The sequence below is a fragment of the Asterias amurensis genome, chromosome 11, assembly GCF_032118995.1.
Source record: "Asterias amurensis chromosome 11, ASM3211899v1".
NCBI classification, from domain to species: Eukaryota; Metazoa; Echinodermata; class Asteroidea; order Forcipulatida; family Asteriidae; genus Asterias; species Asterias amurensis.
The window spans coordinates 9,759,089-9,780,236 of record NC_092658.1 but is presented as its reverse complement, the minus strand read 5'-3'; the positions used below and the strand labels follow the sequence as shown (position 1 = coordinate 9,780,236).

Sequence of the window (21,148 nt, the reverse complement as noted above, 5' to 3'; positions counted from 1 at the left end):
TGCACGTAGGCCAAACTTCTCCAGCTAATGTTTATTGGGTTTACAGAGTGTAAAGAAATCTGTGTCGAACCCAGCAATCCAGTGTTGTGTAAGGGCATATAATGGTGTTTCCCAAACAGCTTATTTGCATGACAGTTCACTCCACGTGGTGACAAGGTGTTGTCAACATGTCCACCTGTGTGCACTATATTCTTCCTCAATACAATGCAGAAAGGTTAGGTTACATATTTATTCAGAAACCCCCACACAACCATTGATTTTGTTTATAGTTTTGATGTATTTGTTTTTAAAGAGCAATATTCATTAGTTTAACACGCAAATTGCGGATGACTGGACAATGTCAGTGGGCGTGTCCGCCCCTCAGACAATCACTAAAACAAGGTTCACAACAACTTCAACAATTGCGGCCTGCCAATAATGTTTCTATTTACCAAAATACTGATGTTACCTTAACCTACTTTTTCAAATAAAGTTATCACGATGAATAACACCTAAATACTTGTATATATAGGTTTACCATTTCTTGAGGTTTCACCTAGGTAAGAACCATAGAGCTCTATGGTCAAACTCACACGATTGCCATCAGGCATCACTGCAAAAACGGGGGTGTTTCAAATGACTAATTGGGTGTTCAAATATCACAAATGAAACTTTTATTCAGTAGAAATAAGTGCTCAATTTAACGATTTTAGTGTATAATCATGAAACCACAAGGAAAACAGCAGGGAAATAATTTAGGCTAAGAGCCTACGATGAGTAACCGGAACCGTGTCCTGGTATAAAAACTGTCCGGTCAGCATACGTTACAAAATGCATTCCACTGACTCCAAAAGCCCTACCAAAGCCCAGAATCATCAGTGACCTACTTCACCTGCACAAAATATTTTGTTCTTCTGATCAGGTCACAAGCAATACTGCTACTCTCAGCTCCGACCATAACATACCATTGCTGAAGGGCAAGGTATAATAAGGAATACATACAATCAACATGACCTGATTGTAGTCCCAGCCTCTTCTGTTTCTTTGGAACAATGAGGCCACTAATCCCCCACAGTGGAGCCGGTGTCACCACGTGGTTCGTACAAACCAAAACATGGGACCACGAGGCGAGGACGCGCCAAAACACCGGCCGGTATTTCGATCTGGTAAAGCAGTTGTCAAGCTGGAGTAAACAGCCTGCCCAGCATGCAGCTAGATGGATTATGATTGGCATAAAATGGTTTATAAATCATTTTTTTTGTTTGAAAAGCAGATCACAAGATGTGTGTTTAAAGGTCACAGGCAGGTATTCCGTTACCTCGTGCAAGAATGCACCGTTGTTTGTATTGTAAAGAGAACCCTTGTTTCGAATAGTGTATAAGATTTAGCTTTACCTGGAGCTCCATGACCTGGACCTCCCATAAAACAAAAATTATGGACCTGTATGTCTACAAATACGGGAAACTATTTTGAATTGGAGGCTGGGAGTATCACAAAACAAGTATGTGCTTGCACAAATCTTCCGCTTTGAAAAGTGACAACTAAAGTCCTCTCAAAACAAGAACAAATTTATCAGTTTGACTATGCGTCATTTTATAGCATTTGCGCTAAGCTGCCCCAAGGTCACATTTTTTTAAAGTGCAATATAAATATTACATTTGCCATAAAACTTGCCAGTCAAAACACCACGTCATTATATATTATTTGTCACTGGCTCCCTGCTAATTTTGACTCGGCGTAGAAATGCCTAAAGCAATACTTCCTGCTTCCAACATAAATTTGGCACCAGCTGTTCCACAACGAAGAGCTAAAGCTTGGAACCATTTTGAAAGTCAAGCTCGTTGAATCTAATGGGACTGCGAGATTGACTTTTAACGACCACAAATCTACTTATTACATTCAGCCTGACCGCATTGCGCAAGAAACTTTCCCATGTCACCCGGGGTTAAGAACGTTACTGGAAAGGTTCTCAAGTTCATGGCAACAGAGATCAGTTTCTACGTGCACGTAGCCTCTTGAAAATTCTATTACGTGCAAAACACACATAATGTGACGATGTGACCTACAATCCCATGAGCAAGAACATTATACACGAGTTGCCATGACGTCACAACGAACTTTCAAGCATGTTGATCGACAGCAAAGAAATTTAAAGCAATTCTATAGGCTTGGTAGAGCTGGCAAAATAGCCACAGAGAAAAAGTTCATGCTTTGTGTGAACAACCATATTATGCATACAGTATGATATAACAAACCAGTGAAAGTTTGGGCTCAATGCATTGTGTGGGTCAAGAGACAATTGTAAAAACCCACGCACAACTTTTAGCATTGTAAACACATTGTCATTCATTTTAATTAACAACTACAATCAGCTGTTACTTTTTTATTGGTTTTCAGACAGGCCCTACAGTTTCTCGAATACAACTTCATTTCAGAGGGACATATTCACAGACAAAATGGTTCTAGTTATAAACATCATATTCAGTCGACTTTCAGGCTAAAACTTAAAATAATGTCTTGTACCCAATGCCTTTAATTTGGTTGAAACACACCCATCTTGCACACATCATTGGCACCCCCACAGTTCGTCATGCATCTGGTGTTGGATGAAGGTGCTTGAGATATGAAATTGACAGGCCGTGCGTGATAAACAAGCGGAACACTACCATTAAAACGAGTTATAAGGTACTGTACACCCGGTTTTTGTTGACACCTCGACCCTGGATGGAAAGGCATCCAAGGCATCAGCTTTTCAACCAATACACCTGCAAACGTGCGGTTAATAGCTATTTACATGACTTTGATTACCCGTGGAAATGTTCTTCAAACTTAATAGATGTTGACATTTCGATCTCATCAGCAAAGTGCAGTCTTTTGAGAGTGTGCTATAGTGGTTCAAAATTGGAACAAAGTTCTGGAATTGTAAACTTCAGAAACTTGGGTGTTTAAGTTTACTGACACCCTATCATAGGAGAGAATCAAACATTAACACCACAGGGTTAAAAAAAAAAATGTAATAACTTTTGCAGAAATAAGTATTGTTGTTTATCACCTATTGATGTAGTCAATTTTGGTATGACAAAACTCGTGTTGTCAACTTAACACCAAAGTTTGTTCTTGCAAGCAGTGTGGGACTACTTTATGGTATTGTTTTCGAAGGCAATATTTCTCAGGACGACTCCTCAAAGCTGTATACTAATTTATATGATAGTGACATTTATATCTAAAGACGCTACTGATAATTAAAGCTGCAATAATGAAGGTAAAAATCAACCCTTTATATAAGTTTACAGCTTGAATTGAAGAAGGTGTAAGGCTTGTAAGGCTTATTATGGCATGTTGTGTGGATATGTAAATAGGTCTATTGGTTGATTACGCAACAGGTTGGATTTAGCTGAAATGGCTAGGCCTATAAACCTTTGGCAAGTTTCCAAGATTATGAATGGACGCTTTGGAGTGGAAAACAAATCATACACAAGAATTTTTGAGGGGCGGGAAACAATCTGACAATAATAATATGACCCGCAACGAGATTCTCAAACGGTGCAAGCCCTGCACTTCCACCACAAAGAAAGGACAGCCCACGTGCTCTGAAACCTGCAGTTCAAACAAACATGGACCGTGCGCGGTGGTACTTTTGGAGTTGAGCCAAAAAGAGGGAGGGGCAACCACTGGGGGATGTTTACATACATTGATAGAATTTAATGCAGTGAATCAACGAAACATTCGCCCACATTTCTTAGCAATTAAGTTATGTCATAGGTTTACAGGATGCAAGTCCAGGAATTGAAGTTGCATTGCATTTTTTTCTTGAACTGGAAAGGTGCCGTAATAGTGACACTACATTCATTCCTAATAATCATAATAACTCAAGTTATGGGTACACCATTGTAAAGCCTAAGCTAACTTTACATTAGAACATTTTCATCAAAGTGAAAATGGTGGTATCGTTCATGTCAGGGATTTTCGCCTCTGAATGTGCTTCTTTAGATTTGTTACGTCGAAATCAGTATTGATAACATTTTGGACTAAAAATTGTTTATTTTGAATTTTCGGTCATTTTCCAAACATGTATAGGCAGGGCCTGGCAAGTTCCTCTTTAGATGCAAAGCCGCATCAAGGTCCATGAGAAACTTTTGAAGGGGCACGGGCCCGGAAAAGCCGGGGGGACAGAGATCCGTGTACCAGGTCTCGATTTCACGAACAGGCTGTTCACAAAGAACTAAAAGATTCAGAGTAAGATGAGTTTTCCGTATCGCCATATTGATTTGTTGTGTGACGTCACACTTTTCTAAACAAATTAAGGATAATTTGGTAATTTGCAGTTACGATCAATCTTAGCTCTTTAAAAAAATCGAGCCCTATAGTCGTTACAGGTCTATTGACAAACGAATATCTATAAAAGAAATAAACTGCAAGGAAATCGAATCTGATGAAGAAATAGCAGTTGATTAGTTTTCGAAAGTGCAATGAGGAAAATAAGTTCTATTCCGGCACGAGTTGGTTAAGTATACTCCAACAAACCGGCGAGTCTGTGGAACGCAATAGAATTACGCTATACCCTGAAGCATTCAGCAAACTTTACAACAACTTGGTTCAAGTTACTGCAGGCAAACATAGAAAGGAATCCACAATATTCTTTCCACGAAAATGTTTTGAAATGATCGTTAGTGCCACAACAAATTTGAAAAGGGGGTTAGGAAAATGCATTGTTTGATTTGACTCACACGGACTGTCATGCTTATTATATTACAATTGTGTATTCTTTATACAATTGAGAACTCCACAATGGGACATTCTCTGCGAATTGTACAGATGGTGTAAACAAACTTCAGGCCTGGGTTTTATATGAAAGTTTCACCTTGTGGATCAGTTGCTGACGTCATCCAAGGTCGTTCTTGTTTAGGTATCATGGGTATAGTAACTTCTGCTTGGTTTTTTTCCGTCAGTGCTCTGTTATGTTTATAAGTCAGCGAGAAAATCCCAGCTTGAAAGAAGGTTGTGATTGATTGACAGAAATTCTTAAACCCACGCTCTGTTTGGTTGGATTCCCATTTCTCTGAGACATTCTTTGCTTTGTTTTCTTTCATGTGGATTGGGGAAAGGGTATTATGAAGGTTTCTAAAGTGGGGATTTAGAAACTGGGTAAAACCAGAACTTTGAGATGAGTTGGGCATGTTAGAAGCCATTTGTGACAGGTATTGGACAAGATTAGGAATTCCTTGCAGCATGAAACACAAAAAACGTCAACAACTCAACGGAGTTTTTTTCTTCTTACGAACGAACGTATGGGTAGATGAACAAATCGGTTGATGGAAAAGTTCCAATAACAAAGGAGAGGAGAAGGCATACGTCACAGATTCCTGGAGAGAGGGGGAAGAGAGGTAACAAGTCACGCAAACTGGGGAGAGAGCTCCTTCTATCTTGATGCCTCCCGCCTGAGGAGCGGTCTTCCTGTCCCCATCAAAAACGCTCAATCGTCTTGAGTTATAGAGATCGACGATGCAACAAACCTACCATAAGGCAATAATGTATACATGTACATAGACCTTTTCGCAAATACTGGGGCGCGCGCGTAAAGCTTGGAATTAGATGCATTGTGGTCTAGCTGGTAGCAAAATTTGATTCATATATATCCCACAATGCACCTCATTCAACAGTCTGCGCTTGCGCATTGGTATTTGCGATAAGGTCTATTGTGTTTATGGGACCGTTCGATTGCTTTAACCCCTTTCAAGTCCTGTTTAATTTTTAGGATTTTGTTCTGTCAGAGTTCAGAGGGTTAATGCTAAATACAGTGAGACTAACCCTTCATATTAAAATGTGGTAGAGCTTTTGAGATATCATCAACAATTTGGAGTGGTTATGTACTTAAGGGAAGAATTAAATCCGTAACTTGAACACACTTTCGGAGAAAGTTTCATTTGCTTGCAACGTATCTCAGATTGAAAGTTGTTTACTTTAAACTTCTCGTTACTTTATACATTTTCAATCTGTGTTCTTTCCTCCATGTTCTTACCAAGTTTTCCCAAGATATACCCTCCCTTAAGAATTACAGAGATACGCACCTCAGCAGTCCAGTTTCTTGGAAAAAACCAAGTCCAAAAGTATTTTGCCACCAGTGAGCCCTAGTTAGCTCTGTGACATCCAAAGAAGACCAAGGTCGTGTTGTGGTTGGGGAGCCCAGATTGCGGTTAGCAGGGGCGCGTGCCATTAGTGATTGGTGTTGGGAACCTCCACTCAAATTAACTCAATGGTATTGTGATGACAGTAATAATAAGTTTGATATTGGATATTTGACATTCCCATAGGTTTGTACAGCGAATATCAAAGTTGCTTTGTCAATGTTGGACATTGTACATTTGACCCTCCCGTCGGTCTGTACTTGTACAACGATATTGGATATTTGGCATTCCCGTAGGTTTGTACAGTGAATGTCATACCTTGTACAACGATACTGGATATAGGACATTCCCGTAGGTTTGTACAGTGAATATCTATACCTTGTACAACTATATTGGATATTGGACATTCCCGTAGGTTTGTACAGTGAATGTCTATACCTTGTACAACGATAATGGGTATTGGACATCCACTTAGGTTTGTTAAGCGAATATCAACGTTGCTTTGTCGATATTGGACATTGAACATTCCCGTGGGTTTGTACAGTGAATGTCTACCTTGTACATCTTTGGATATTGGACATTCATTTAGGTTTGTTTAGTGAATATTAAAGTTGCTTTTTCGATATTGGACATTGGCATCCATTGTAGAGGTACAGTAAATGTCTACCATGTACATCGATATCGGACGTTCACGTAGGTTTGTACAGTGCATATCTACCTAGGACATCTATATCAAACTAACTTAGGTGTTATTATGCTGCATGGTTTATTGACGTCGACTTGCCTGTCCCACATTTTATTACATATTACACGGAACATAATTATTAGCTCTGGGTTTCTGGGAGGCACCAAAACTTAATAAAACCTTCAATCGGATACAAAAACTATGGCATAGTGTATAGTTTTTTTTACAGAGTTTAGTTCAGTTGGAAAATCCAATCGTGAAAACCCCAACGTCAACAAAAGTGACCACGTGTGCGTAAAGCCATGCCCTGGTATAACAACACAACCGTTGTGTAACAAAAAAACAGGTGCTGTAGCAATACACCCAGACCCTGGCCAAATAATAACAGTGGCATTCACATCATAACAATCACTGCTGATCCAAGAATCAAAATTTGCCACTTCTATCCCAGTGTAAAAAAGAGAGGGGGGGGGGGGGGGGGGAGGTCCCCGGATGAATAATAATATTACCCTGGGCAATTTGGCAGGATGCCAGAGGAGCATGGGGTTAGGCTCAGTGAGTCACCAGAACTTTCTTTTTCTTTTTAATTGCTACATTTAGGATAACAACACCTGTAGTATGTGGGAAAAGGGGGGTCTCTGGATGACGCAGTGGGGGTATTACAGGCATTTAACGTTAAAGGTAACTCCCAAAGACCAGTATTCTTACTTGTTGTATCTCAACATGATTGTATAAAAGGGGAAAAAATAAGTGAAAATGTTGGCTCAATTGGTCATAGAGAACATTATAAAAGAAAAAACACCATTGTTGCATTACTTTGTGTGCTTTCGATGCATAGTAGGGTTCAGCTGACTTCTTTATTAGTGAGAAATTAAACCTTTCTCGGAAACCACGTTACTTCAGAGGGAGCCGTTTCTCACAATGTTTCACAACTATTGCTCGTAACCATTTCTACCTTGATGTCGTAACCAAGTAAGTTTTTATGCAAACCATTATTTTGAATATTTACCAATAGTGCCCAGTGCCTCTAAGTGCTACCTTTAGGATATAAACACCTGTAGGATGTTGGAAAAGGGGGTCTCTGGATTACGCAGTGGGGTGCTAATCAAGTGGGTTGTGGTGCTTACTATAGCGGGGTCCACTCCCTTGTCGTCCGTTGAACTGGTGGGTGACGCGAAACACCACCACCATTTATACAACCTTTTGAAAAAATGTGGTCAAAACATGAAAGGGCGAGGACTTGATGGAAAACATTTCTAGAACTGCCCGTTGGCATAACATCTGATGTAAACAACAACTGTAAGCCTTTAGTACACGGTTGACTTAGCATGATTGATTTCTATGGTTTGGAAAGGTAACCGACATGGGGCATAGCAAATCGAAGTTAACTTATAGGCACTAGGAGTGGCAAAGTGTTTTTGATGATATTTGGTATGGCTATTTCAAAAACGGGAATGGGATCAACAACCACAGTGGAACAATTGTCTAATTCCTTCCTCAGCCATTAGTCAAATAGACCTTTATCATTGTGCGGCCATCTTGAGTTTCTCCCAATCCCATTGATATCAATGTTACCAAACCGAGGCTGGAAGAACAAAATATTCTGGTCCCTAATTGCAAAAAGGTTTTCAGCATACATTATTTTTATTCGAAACAAGGAACATGATAAAGATGGGGGCAGCATGATAAAGGTCTATTATTTTTAGGTCTTTGACCACATGCTGATTATAAAGTTGTAGCTTTGTTCAGTGAAGCCAATTGTGTGTAAATTCCAAAATTTTCATTGTAAATAAAGGTGTCTTTCAGTTCACATTATGCCAACATTTTTAAAGCACACCAGTCTTGGTAGTGTTTTGGTTACATACCTGTGTTAAAATGAAGGTCTCTGAATGAATGAAAGAATGATTAATGAATGAATGGATGAATGAGTGAACAACAATTTCAATTGGTCCAACAATGGAGGAATGTTCATCAATGGACAAACTATTGAGGGAGGAATGAGCAAAATGGCCACACAGCTTCGAGGGCACCAAGCTGTTGTTTACCCACAAACGTGTTCAACCACAAAAACAACATAACATTCCGGCCAGTATCTTCAAATCGAGATGTTTATATTGTATTGTATTGTATTGTATTGTATTGTATTGGCTTAGCAGGTTTTTATGCTGAATATGGAAATTACCCTAATTCAGACTGCCTTGGCTATCGCGTTGTATCCTTACCCGTTGTCTAGACAGCTTACGGGAGTGAAAACATAACAAGATCGAGTAGGTAAGCTTTAAGACATCTTTGTTTTCCTGATTCTCACAGGCTATTCGCGTTTTTGAGATTCTGTCCACGCAGGAAGAGAAATCCGTGGAATACACAAAATGCGTGGCGTTACTGTCAGTGTAACGCTCTCCAGATTCAAATGTTGAGGGGTAACTGATATACATTTTCCTTAAACCATTACTTAATTAAAACTGAAATGATTTTCAAAATGCTATACTATATCAAAACATGTTGAGTAACCAAGTAAGTTTAGTATTGCCACTAATACTGCATAAAAGCATGGAGAGTATTTCCTTCATCCATGGAAGTGATTACCCAAGCGTATAGGCCATATACATTCCCTTTTATTGATCACAACTCGCTTTTGGGTTTTTTAATAAACATTTCCCCATTTTGTTCGTTGTGAGCCATGACTACAAATCATGGTAAATGGACCATAAAACCATCGACAATGATTCATGAACAAAACAATGTACCGTCCTAAGGAAGTATCAGAGATCCACAAATTTGGTGCCAAATAAATTCAGTGCGAAAGTAGTCAGCCCTGGCCTTGAAAGAATGTGTTTTTGTCACAAAATCTATTTTTACCATTCAAAGGCGAAAGGGTCGTGGCTGTATGCAATAAATAGTCCACAACAAACAGAAGTTGACCCTATGACACTGTTGGGTTTCAGGGTCAAAAGGGGTCTTTATGTTTAATATATATAATAAATTACTGTCAGCTTTGGCTGTTCTAAAATGTTCTGGATATAACATTATTTCCAATTTCATACATGTTTTATTTTACTTGATTTTTTTTAAGAGAAACTTTAACCTTGGAAGCCTTTAAGAATCAGTACCTGGAATTTGTGTTTACTGTCTCAAGAGGAATATATAAAGCAAACAATTTCTTTGGAGAAGTGCCATTATATCTTAATGTCTATTTTTATGCCTCTGAAGAAGGTCCGGATTGGATCGAAAGCTAAGGCCATCTACCCTATTCATTATAATGTCTATTATTTTGATATAGAACATGCACATTAAACCACACGAAATCAAAATCAAGCCAAATCAAACCAAGTCGAAACAAACAAACTAAACCAACGTTGTCAACACAAATCAAATTAACAAACTTAACCAACCAACAAAACCCAAACCAAACCAATCGAACCAACTATAAACAAACCAAACCAAACCAACATAGTCGAATGCAAACCAAACTAAACCCAAATCAACGCAAAGCGTCGCAAACCAAAGCAACCAATACGTACCAAATGAAACCAAATGAAACCAAGTCAAACCAAACCAAACCAAACCAAACCATGAAAGTCACAACTTCTTCGATTAATTGTGCAAGGTAACAAGTAGTGTGGCACAAATAACTGATTAACTCTTCAAGGACACTGCCGGACTGGGAGTAAATACATTTACATTGATCTGTATCTGGCACAAAGCTGCGTATCTAATTAAGTTAGGGTAATTAGGCATACTGACCCCTGGGGAAGCTATATTTACGCGCCATGCATGATCACAATAATGGTGGTATTGTGTTACTCTTTACTAAAAATAATATAAAGGCATGATGCCTCAAAGATTTTAACCATAATATGGACCCTTGCATGTGACGCCATAAGCTCAAACAGCGCCCTCCAGAGGTCAATGAAGACCCATCATTGGCTGAGAGTTGTGCGCACGTTTCTATATTTTGAACTCAGCTTCTTGTTCCCAACTTTGGTCTCAGAAACTCAAGACATGCAGCGCTTCTTTCGGACTACGGCCACACTGACCAAATCCCTCGAACAGAAAATAAACGCCTTTCACGGGAGGCCCCTGCATCGATTCCTCGGCCTTCAGTGGCCCAAAAAAGGTATCAAACAATGTGTTTTATGAACCATTAGAGCAACCTTGGAGCGTCTTAATCGCCAAAGACGCCTGAGATGGGTATCTCCCAAGACAACAGCCTCCATTGCATTTATGCAACGGAGGGGTATACAACTTGGGCTACTGCCACAACCGATGATACATTTTCATTGTGCCTGAATAACCTAAGCCTGCCATCTTCACGTCCACAGCTTAAATCGCACCCTGCGCGTTGGGATATTACCTTGAGGATCCTTATAATCTTTATAAAAAGGGACCTGGATGTCATCCTGTTGAGCTTGTTTGTGTTTGTTGAGCAAAAGAGCAAAGAGGCAAAGAGCAAGTTCTACTCAATGCAATGAAACCAGACTTTACAATTAGTTCATTCGTTTGGTAACATTTCTAAATATTTTTTGCTAAATCCTCCTTACGTAAGTTCTTCTCAATGCACTGAAACCAGACTATATAACGACTGTTCTTTTTGGTCATGTTTCTTGAGTGAGCACACATCCCCAACGTTTAAACTTAAGCTTTTGTCAGTTAAGTCGAATGTGTTTTTTGCAACTCAAGGACATTTTCTGCAAAGGTTTGACACCAAGTCACGTATCCATGCCACTTTCTTTAAAGGGTGTGCACAACACTGGCATAATTGGGAGCTTTTGCGACGCTAGGTGGCAGCAGACTTACCAGGTAAATTCATTGTTCTCGGTAAATGTGCGCAAGCTCTTAGACCTTGGTTGGAAACGTCGTAAAATGTACATTGGTCCAAAAATTGATGACGGAGCCCAAGCCAGAGCCGGGACCCAAGCCGCAGGTTTTGGCAAAGGTACTCTTTTCGTTGAAGAAGCTTCACTATAGCAAGACGGCATGATCATGATGAAACCATCTCGGTAATTCCCCATCCAGTCCAAACCGAGACTGGAAAGCTAAATGGTCTGCCCCTATTTTGTATCAAGCATTCGAGAGCTATTAACTGCGGGCAGGGGACACGACCATGACGCTGGACAAATTTAAGTGATTATTCACTCATTTGAAATTGATTGTGAAAAATTTATTAAAAACATCAATTTTGCAGATGAAGTGCCTTTAAGTTTGAAGTCTGACTCTCATAAGCTTTTAAATCTACAGATCTCAGCTGAACGTCACATTCGATCATGCAGAGCCTGTTGTGATGAGACTCAAATGCAATGAAAGGATTCACCGCAACTAATAACAGGACTTCCCGCCTTCATTATTAGATTGCCCAGTCATCGACAACACAATCATATCATATACAACCATCAAGTTCACTACCCGTGTGTATAAACACAACATTCAATCACTAGATAGACAGTAGATACCCTCATCTTAACAGGCTGCTCGCTCTGGTTTAAGCAGCTTCTCAATCGTTCCAATTATTTTGGCTACATGGCCAAGTTTAGCCAGGTTACTGCGAATGTAAATGTGACACGAATTTTAACGTCACATGGCTGTTTTCGCAGCGAATGTTTCGCAGGAGAATTGAGCACAAGTCAACTGACTAGAATTTTTTCGTTTCGAATTTATACTTATTATTTACAGGCATCCAGTTCCATTGTTCTCTGAATTGTGCGCATGCTCAGAACTCTGTAAACGTGGATTTACCTGGTAAGTCTGCTGCCACCTATTAGCGGTCCGATGTTCTTAATCAAATTACAGCCGTTAAAATACATCCCTGCCATGGGTTATTTAAATTGCAAAATATAAATGATAAATTATAAATATAAAATATAAATTCAGCCTGAGGCCGATTATTCCTAGGCGCGTGCGCTCAAGTATAATAGCTTATGGCTCTTTTCGAATCCACGGCTTCGGCCCAGGCTAAAGGCTTGGCCCCGCGGTTGTTTTGACAATTTTGCGCTCATGACTTCTGACGAGAGGACGAAGCCTGAAGACGAATCCAAAGCTGAAGCCGTGGTTTCAAAAAGGGCCACCGGTAACCCGCAAAAGCGGCAAAAGAGGCATTAATCCGACCTCCAAGTTTTTCTTTTATCTTGTGACGAGTTCTAACTGCATGCAGTTTACATGGTTACTTTTTTTACTCCGGGAAAAATGGTCTTGTTGCAAAGTGAAGCAACTGAACTTTCAAGCACTGTCGAAATGTCACTGTTTTCCAGTTAGCTGCCAATGTTGACACTTAGCAGCTGGTGCGACAAGATTTGAGTTGTATCTTCACTGGCCTTGAAACTTCAAGTTTGAATGTTGATACATTTACCAGCTTTGATGGTCTGACTATGTACGTATTATTCACAAGAAGTTGTCATTTTAAATTTGCAAATACCGAGGTCGTCTAAATCATTTCCATCATTCCTCTATTTCCAAACATACCCTCGAATATGTCATCCCCGTTTACATTATAGGCAACGTTTCGAACTTGATGATTCAGAAACATGTTCAGAAAATAAACAGTTGTCAAAACATTATATCAGCACGTGTTGAGAATGATGGAGATATTAATGCCAGCCACCTTGACTTTTCAACAACAGAAGTGCAAATCATTAATGTGAATCGGATACCCGATATTAAGAAGTTGGTTTAAAGGCACTGGACACCGGTGGTAATTGTCAAAGACCAGTAGTCCCACTTGGCGTATACCAACATAATATGCTTCAAAAAATAACAATGATTTCCAAACCAAACAATCGAAAGTGTCAACCCATATTTTTTATTTAGCAACTCGATCTTGACAATGGAGATATGATATCAGCCACCTTGACTCTTCAACAACAGAAGTGCATTAATCATCATTGGACAATGTCGAAAAGGGGCACTGATGGTAATTGCAATAAAAACAAACTCAAATTGTATACATTAGCTTTGTTTTTGGGCGCTGAAAGAGTTTCAAACGTAGGGTAAATAACAGCACGTCATTGTTTTTGAGAGTAAAGATCAAAATAATTGAAGGGAGTTCGTCACATGTGCTATTATTGCGTTGAACAACAGAGAGAATGCGACAAAAACAGGTAACTTAGGAAGTATCAGGTTAACTTATGACAGCGGCTTTACCACACCTGCCCGCCTGCCGACTCTGCCCTGTCAGGACTTCCTTCACAAAGGGGAATCTCAAAGAAGGGTGAACGAGGGTTACAGTTGAATCAACTACAATATAGTGAACAATGCGGAGGATTTTGCTTAAGCAAAAAATTCATTGCTTAGTAAAATCAGATTACCGGCCAAGACTCATCTCAGTTGTTACGCTAAGTAAACAACAGCTTAATACTAGTCATAAGCAATGTATATGGCATGACATTTTGACCAGTAACATGTGTAAAATAAGCGAGCTATTTTCGTGCTTATACAAATTTTTTGCTTAAGTAGCTCTATGAAATTGGCCCCAGGCCTGCGAACCTCCTTTACTGGGGCTTAGCTGCCGCAGTTACACAAACTAAAGATCTTGTACATCAATGTTCATTTAGTTCTTACAAGGCAGTGGACACTATCGGTAATTACTCAAAATATTTGTTAGCGTAAAAACTTACTTGGTTACGAGCAATGGAGAGCTGTTGATAGCATAACACATTGTGAAAAAACAGCTCCCTCTGAAGTTTTCGAGAAAGAAGTAACGTAGTTTTCCACTAAAGTATTTGAATTTTATTCCGAGATCACAGAATAAGATGTTGAGGTCCCGAAATCAAGCATCTGAAAGCGTGACACAACTTCGTGTGGCAATGGTGTTTTTTCTTTCATTTTTATCTCGCAATTTCGACGACCAATTGAGTTCAAATTTTCACAGGTTTGTTATTTTGTGCATAATGTTGAGATACACCAAGTGAGAATACAGTTTTTGACAATTACCATTAGTGTCTGTCTTTAACATAATATTCAATCTATTTCCAACCACTGAACTAGACACGTGTCTCTAAGCTTCATCTTGTAAAATACTGCGCCATGGGTTTTCATCTCCAATAAAGTATTTGAAACTCAACATAAAAACTTCTGAATTATTAAGTTGGACAACCTCCAAAATCCACCACAAAACACCTGACAATTTATACATTTTGAAATACTTAAATTTCAGCTCCGACACCCTAGTGTTTTCCCCCTAACCCTACCCCCTAACCCCAACCCTCCCTCGTGCATATATCACGACATTGGAAACATATAGGGGTGTCGGAAAACAGAGCACTCACCCATGGACTGATTGATTGATTATTCAACCAACCAACCAACAAATAAAATAAAGAGAAATACAAGCTTTTTATCGTCACTGGTGCTGTTTACAAGTAAAAAGAGAAAGCAACTCATAGCTACCCGACATTGTTCCATCGAGTTGCTACGCTATGAACAAAATAATATTGGACGTCATACAGCAGGTGTCCCTGCCAAAGTTTTTGAGGTTAGGTGATCAGGTTCCCGCCCTTGAGTGAGGTCGCTGGGTTACCATGTCACTAGTTCTGTGGATTGTGTTCCCCACCTATAGGGACCATGGAAACACCCGTTCAACGGGCACAAAACAACCTCAGAAACGGGTACACGATACTGCGCATTACGTCATTGGTTTCGAGGTTGAAAATCGAAGCAACAACAAAAATCAAAATTTGTGTAACTTCAAGAAACCCATGCAGCAAAGAAAGTTTAAAACAAAACAAAACAAAACAAAACAAAAGAAAAGAAAAGAAAAGAAAACAAAAGAAAACAAAACAAAACAAAACAAAACAAAACAAAACAAAACAAAACAAAACAAAACAAAACAAAACAAAACAAAACAAAACAAAACAAAACAAAACAAAACAAAACAAAACAAAACAAAACAAAACAAAACAAAACAAAACAAAACAAAACAAAACAAAACAAAACAAAACAAAACAAAACAAAACAAAACAAAACAAAACAAAACAAAACAAAACAAAACAAAACCACCAAATAATAATTCTCCTGATGGCTACCAGACATTGTTCTGTCAAGTTGCTATGATACTCCTAATGTGAGAATAGTAACATTGGATGTCATGCAGCAGTTGCCCGTGCCAAAGTTTTTGGGGTTGGATGATCAGGTTCCCGCCCTTGGGTGAGGTCGCTGGGTTACGGTGTCAATAATTTTGTGGGTTGTAGCCCCCATCTAGGGGCCATGGAAACACCCTTTCATCGGTCACAAAAAACACCTTAGAAACAGGTAACGCGATATTGTGCAATGTCATTGGTGTCAAGGTTGGTAACCAGTAAATCATATAGCCCCCCCCCCCCCCCCCCCAGCAGTAAACAAATTCAAATGACTAAAACTAAAGTAAAATCTTGTAGGCCTGCGTTCAAAGGAAAATGTTGTACTGACAAAGACCAGTTTCCTCACTTGGTGTATCCTAACGAACGCATAAAATAACCGACCTGTACAAAAATAACCGACCTGTGAAAATTTTGGCTCATTGGTCATCGAAGTTGCACAAAAATAACGAATAGAAAAACACACTAATTGTTGCATAGAATATTTTCTTTCAGACGACTGAGAAGACCTAATGTTCAATGGAATGTAACAAAAATAATACTAAAATTCGAAATAAGCTCGAAATATTTGTAAAATATTGCCTTAGAGAGTTTTAAGGATTTCGCAAAGTTCGTATACAGGAAAACATCATACATGTAATAGATACACGGAGACATGGCCTCTGCGTTGCCGCTGTTCTTTGTTGTTCAACAAAGCCCTTTGCAAAATGAAAATGGCCCTGCCCTCTTAAAGATTCCAGGGCTGTTAGGGCAATGAGGATATTGTGTGTAACACAGGCGAATCACTTGAAATGAACAGTGTGTATGCCTAAAGGTGAAACTTTGTGTGATCATAAATAAAGATGTTAACAAATAAATATATATAAATACCTGAAGAGCTATAAATATGTTTTACGACTTTACAGTCGAGGGCCCATGAAAAGCTTCCAATGGAAACGATGTATCCTGGGGATTAAGTACCATCATGGGCATTGCCAAGTTCATGGACCCGGAGGCTGTGAATTCATAACATGTATTATTTGCAACAAGAATTAGATTTGTTACAAAAAGCATCAAACTGTGACGCGATTGTACGATCTGTTTACAAAACCACACAATAATTCAATTACTAGGTTGCTATTTTAAGACCTGGCTTTTACATGCGCATCACCGAACCAACAAAGGATGGGATATTTTTTCGAGCAGGCATTGTATGCAAATGCATTTTTCTCGGTTGTGGGAGAAACTTCTTTCAAATATTATTCGGGACTTTTAATATCGATCTGGAATAATTGTCATATCTGGTTTTGTGCCAGAATAAACTTTGCTTTGGGTCAACATCATTATGTCCTTGTCCAAAATAAGAAAAACAACTGAGATTTGACGGATATGCCTATTACTTGCTGTTGATAACTAAAATTGCGAAATCTTAAAAGACAGGGGCAATGTTATCGGTCTCATGTTGGCACGGTAATCCAACAACACTTTTTCTTCTTTGTTATCGCTCACAGTGAAAAAAAAGTACAGATCGAGCTGTTAATAATGTTGTAATTACTACAATACTTTCAGACAAAACCCCAGCTCACCCCCACATTTTTAGCAAGCAAAATGGTAGATAGTGAGAAATGACAATGCATGAGTGAGTACATTTTATTCAACTGTGATACTAACAGTTGAATGATTACTGCGATTTTAAAGTTGAAAAGTCCTGTTGAAGGTCATTTTCTGACCAAATAATAAATGAAATGAAATGCATTAACAACAACTCAAACATGGGATCTAGCCAACTGCAACCATGGGATGAAGTGAAAGCATCAGAGAAATGTTTGGTGGAAAAGTCCAAGTACCGGCGTGGCAGGAGATTCTGCAGCGGCCTCCCCTCCCCCCTCCCCCCCACCCGAGACCCCACCTACGGCGAACTTTTGAATGGCCTATCGGTCAACTAAATCGCTCTTGACCAAGCCACTATTAGTATAATCACTCAGGAAAGTACTAGAAATCGTTGGATTCACCGACCTTGTTTAATTTTTGCAGCAAAACTTACTACACATCATTCCGCACATCCCTTGAGAAAACACAATCTCCTAAAAACGTCAAAGTCAAGAGAGGGCTCACTTCCAACTTAAAAGTTGTCGAAGTATAGAGAGGCGAGTGGTGAGCGCAAACTCAAGAAAACAAAAATACTCGGGTGTTTAACACTCACTTCCCTTTGCTTTGGAATAATACCTCATGCTTGTTTTGAAATGCAGTAAAATATACCTTCGGAATCCAACACAAGTCTCACAAACAATAAAAGGCAATACGTATAATTAATTCTTGTGCAGATAGCCTGCTATATCAATAGTTGCTCTACACGGCGAACTAAGCGTTGAAGTTGAGTGGTCTCGATGGTTGGCGGTAAATTAAAAATAGTCAGTTTTACAAGGGCTCAACAACATGAACTTAGAGATTGACGTCAACTATACGCTGAATCCAACACACTTAAGGTTTAACAATCCAAATAATAAACTTATTAATGAAAACTGACATCGTAAATCCAATTCAATTTTTCAATAACGATGATTTGACTTGATTTGAACCCGTGACTGAACTCTCATTTATATGACGACGTTCTCCCTATTTATGTCAAATTTTCACCGTGTTCTCCTAACTTTTTAAAAGATACAACATATTGTTTCTTACCTTAATACTGCCAGGATCGCGACTATATTTTATGGCTCCGGGACGACAGGCGCTTATCTATCCACCTCCACACCACTCTCCGTGTGACAGTTACTTCAGTTTTACAAAGAAACATTAAATTTTTCTTCTGGCAGACCAAAGTATCCAGGTCCAGTCTCCGGACAACACCTTCACAAAGAACACAAACTGCCGAGTTAAAATTACCAATCATGGCGACCGCGAGGAGAGTGCGCGGAGAGTGTCCCGAAGTGTCAACTATAGAAGTGTTTATTTTTTTGTGCTGGAGTATTATGTAAGCAAAACATGTGTTCTGCACTGCACAAAGGAGTTAAACACATTGGCTTTGCATGCAGGTAATCATTTGTCCCAAACATTCCTTGTGTCCTAGTTAAAAGATTGTGCGCATATTAAGAGCTATTCACAAAACAATTGGTATGTTAACCAGGTAAAACGGTTACCAACCAAAATACCAAAACGTCATGTCGTGCGCTCGGAACACATCCAGGTCAAAATTGACCCCACCGGGGTTTGACCCACGAATGGTAATTAGAATGGCCCAGAGTATGTGTCAAAATGAAGCAAAATCTGTAGTAAAAATCCTGTTGTTTAACAAATTTCCGGAATCAGCCTGACCTAGACTCCTTATGTAACCCGGACATTTTAGGTGCCGTAATTAATTAACAACTGGTTTTCATGCAATAAAAATTAGGTAGTTTTTTTATTAGCAGACACCTTTTAAAGCATCATTTATTATTGTTTACAAAAGCAGCAGGGGTGGATTTCACAAAGGTAGTCCTAACTTCGGACTAGTCCATAGGCAATGCTACGAGATAGAACTAGTCCTAAGTTAGGACCAGTAACTCATCCTAACTTAGGAGTGGCCCTATCTCTTAGCATTGCTTAGGACTAGTCCTAAGTTAGGACTACCTTTGTGAAATCCACCCCTGTACGTAAAACATGGACTTGGACATTTTTAAACCACTTTCCGGAGTCAGCCTGACACAGATGCGGGTCAATCCACCCGGAAGTTTAGAAAAAGCGGTCATTAACTGGTTTTCCTGGATTAATTTTTTTCTTCTTTTGCTGACACCTCGTAAAAGCACTATTTGTTTGTTTACAAAAGTAGTACGGAAACATGGACTTGAAAAAAAAAACCTAATTTCTTTACAATTCACTGAACTTGTAGGCCCCTTCCTCTCACAGTGAAAAAACCCAGCCCCTCGACTCTGAAAAGCCACATGCCCCTGGCATGTGTTATCAGTCGATCACACAGTAATATCAAACAATATAAACAATTCCGTATTAAACATACAACACAAATTAGTGTAATTAGTTTAAAAATAATAAATGCCTTAAAAGTAGCACACAGTCTGCCTGGTAGTGGTGGTTGTATTCTGGTGGTAGAACCCCACCCCTCCTGAGATCAAGCTTTGGCCAACGGAGGGCGCTATTTATATAAACTCGTCAATCAATTTGCATTATTTTATGCAGCTAGAACAGGTTGAGGCAACCCCCTCGCATACCATTGCTACATGATGAGTAGCACGCCTCGTGTGTCAATTAATTAGCATGGTACGTGTAGGGGAAAAATTATAAATAATAATATTGAATAATTATTATGGCTTCGGGTTATTTGTCCATAGTGCAATGCAATACATACCTGTACATGTGGGTCTGGGAATTCGTGCACGATGTACATGTACATTACTGTTATTGCTACGCCTGTAGGGAATGTAAAGATGTTTGCACTAAAGGGGAATGCTTGAATTGAAAAGTCATTTTATGCACTCTTTCCTCCAATCAAAGAAAACTAGTGATAATAGCTGGAGAAAATAAGCTAGACTAAAATAAGGTAGACTAGTGGTCTGGGGTTGTTATATAACATGCACGACCTGTCCAAAGTGGGTGTGTGTGCATAATGCGTTTTGCTTTTCCTTTTGCTCCATGCTTTAATGTACTCATTATGTACACTCGTAGGCCTATACTTTACAGGGATACATTATCATGACAACCCCCATCAATTCATGTGGTGACGTTGAATTTGAGTTCATCGCACAACTAGCATTCACTCTGCTTAGTGTTCGGTACGGAGACTGCATGCGTGATCAACGCACGTTCAACCATGAGTATCCATGGTTTAACCAGAGTGTTCTTCATAATTTTTTTTGAACGGGTTATTCACAGGTTTTACCTGCAGCGAGAAGACAATGCTTATGTTTTCTCAAACAGCTAATATCCCAAATTTTCGTCTGGGACGGTCGCCGTATCCGTACGTCGCAGGATATATCAGTTTTGGGACATCCGCAATAAAAGTTACGTCATTAATTGAAATAAACTTTTTGCCTTACCTTAAATTTTGCCCCTCTAAATCATCATAATAGGTTTTTAATGGGTACAAGCTGGTACAGTATGAGCTACAGATTTGTGTGATATCAAAATTGTGGCAGGAAACCGTTTAAAAGTGTAGTTAATTGCATGGTTTTGATCGCCGAAAGCACAGAACCGACTTATACACTACGTGTCAATGGTAACCACCCGACATGTGTCCACATAATTGGGTGATTTCTCGTACGTACGCAACGGAGCTATATATGCGCGTGTGCTCTAAATAGCCTGCAACTCTATTGCGTTGA

General features: G+C 39.3%; 1 protein-coding gene across 2 annotated transcripts in view; it reads right to left on the bottom strand.

Annotated features, from left to right (window-relative positions):
• Positions 1 to 21,007, bottom strand: part of LOC139943814 (cytochrome c oxidase assembly protein COX19-like) — a 63,260-nt gene extending 42,253 nt beyond the window's left edge. For both annotated transcript variants that reach the window (XM_071940640.1, XM_071940641.1), the window contains exons 1-2: positions 20,864 to 21,007; positions 18,516 to 18,683 (exon numbers count right to left, since the gene is read on the bottom strand). The gene's annotated coding sequence lies outside the window, so the exon portion shown is untranslated. The remainder of the gene's footprint in view (positions 1 to 18,515; positions 18,684 to 20,863) is intronic.
• Between the last annotated feature and the right edge of the window lie 141 nt (positions 21,008 to 21,148).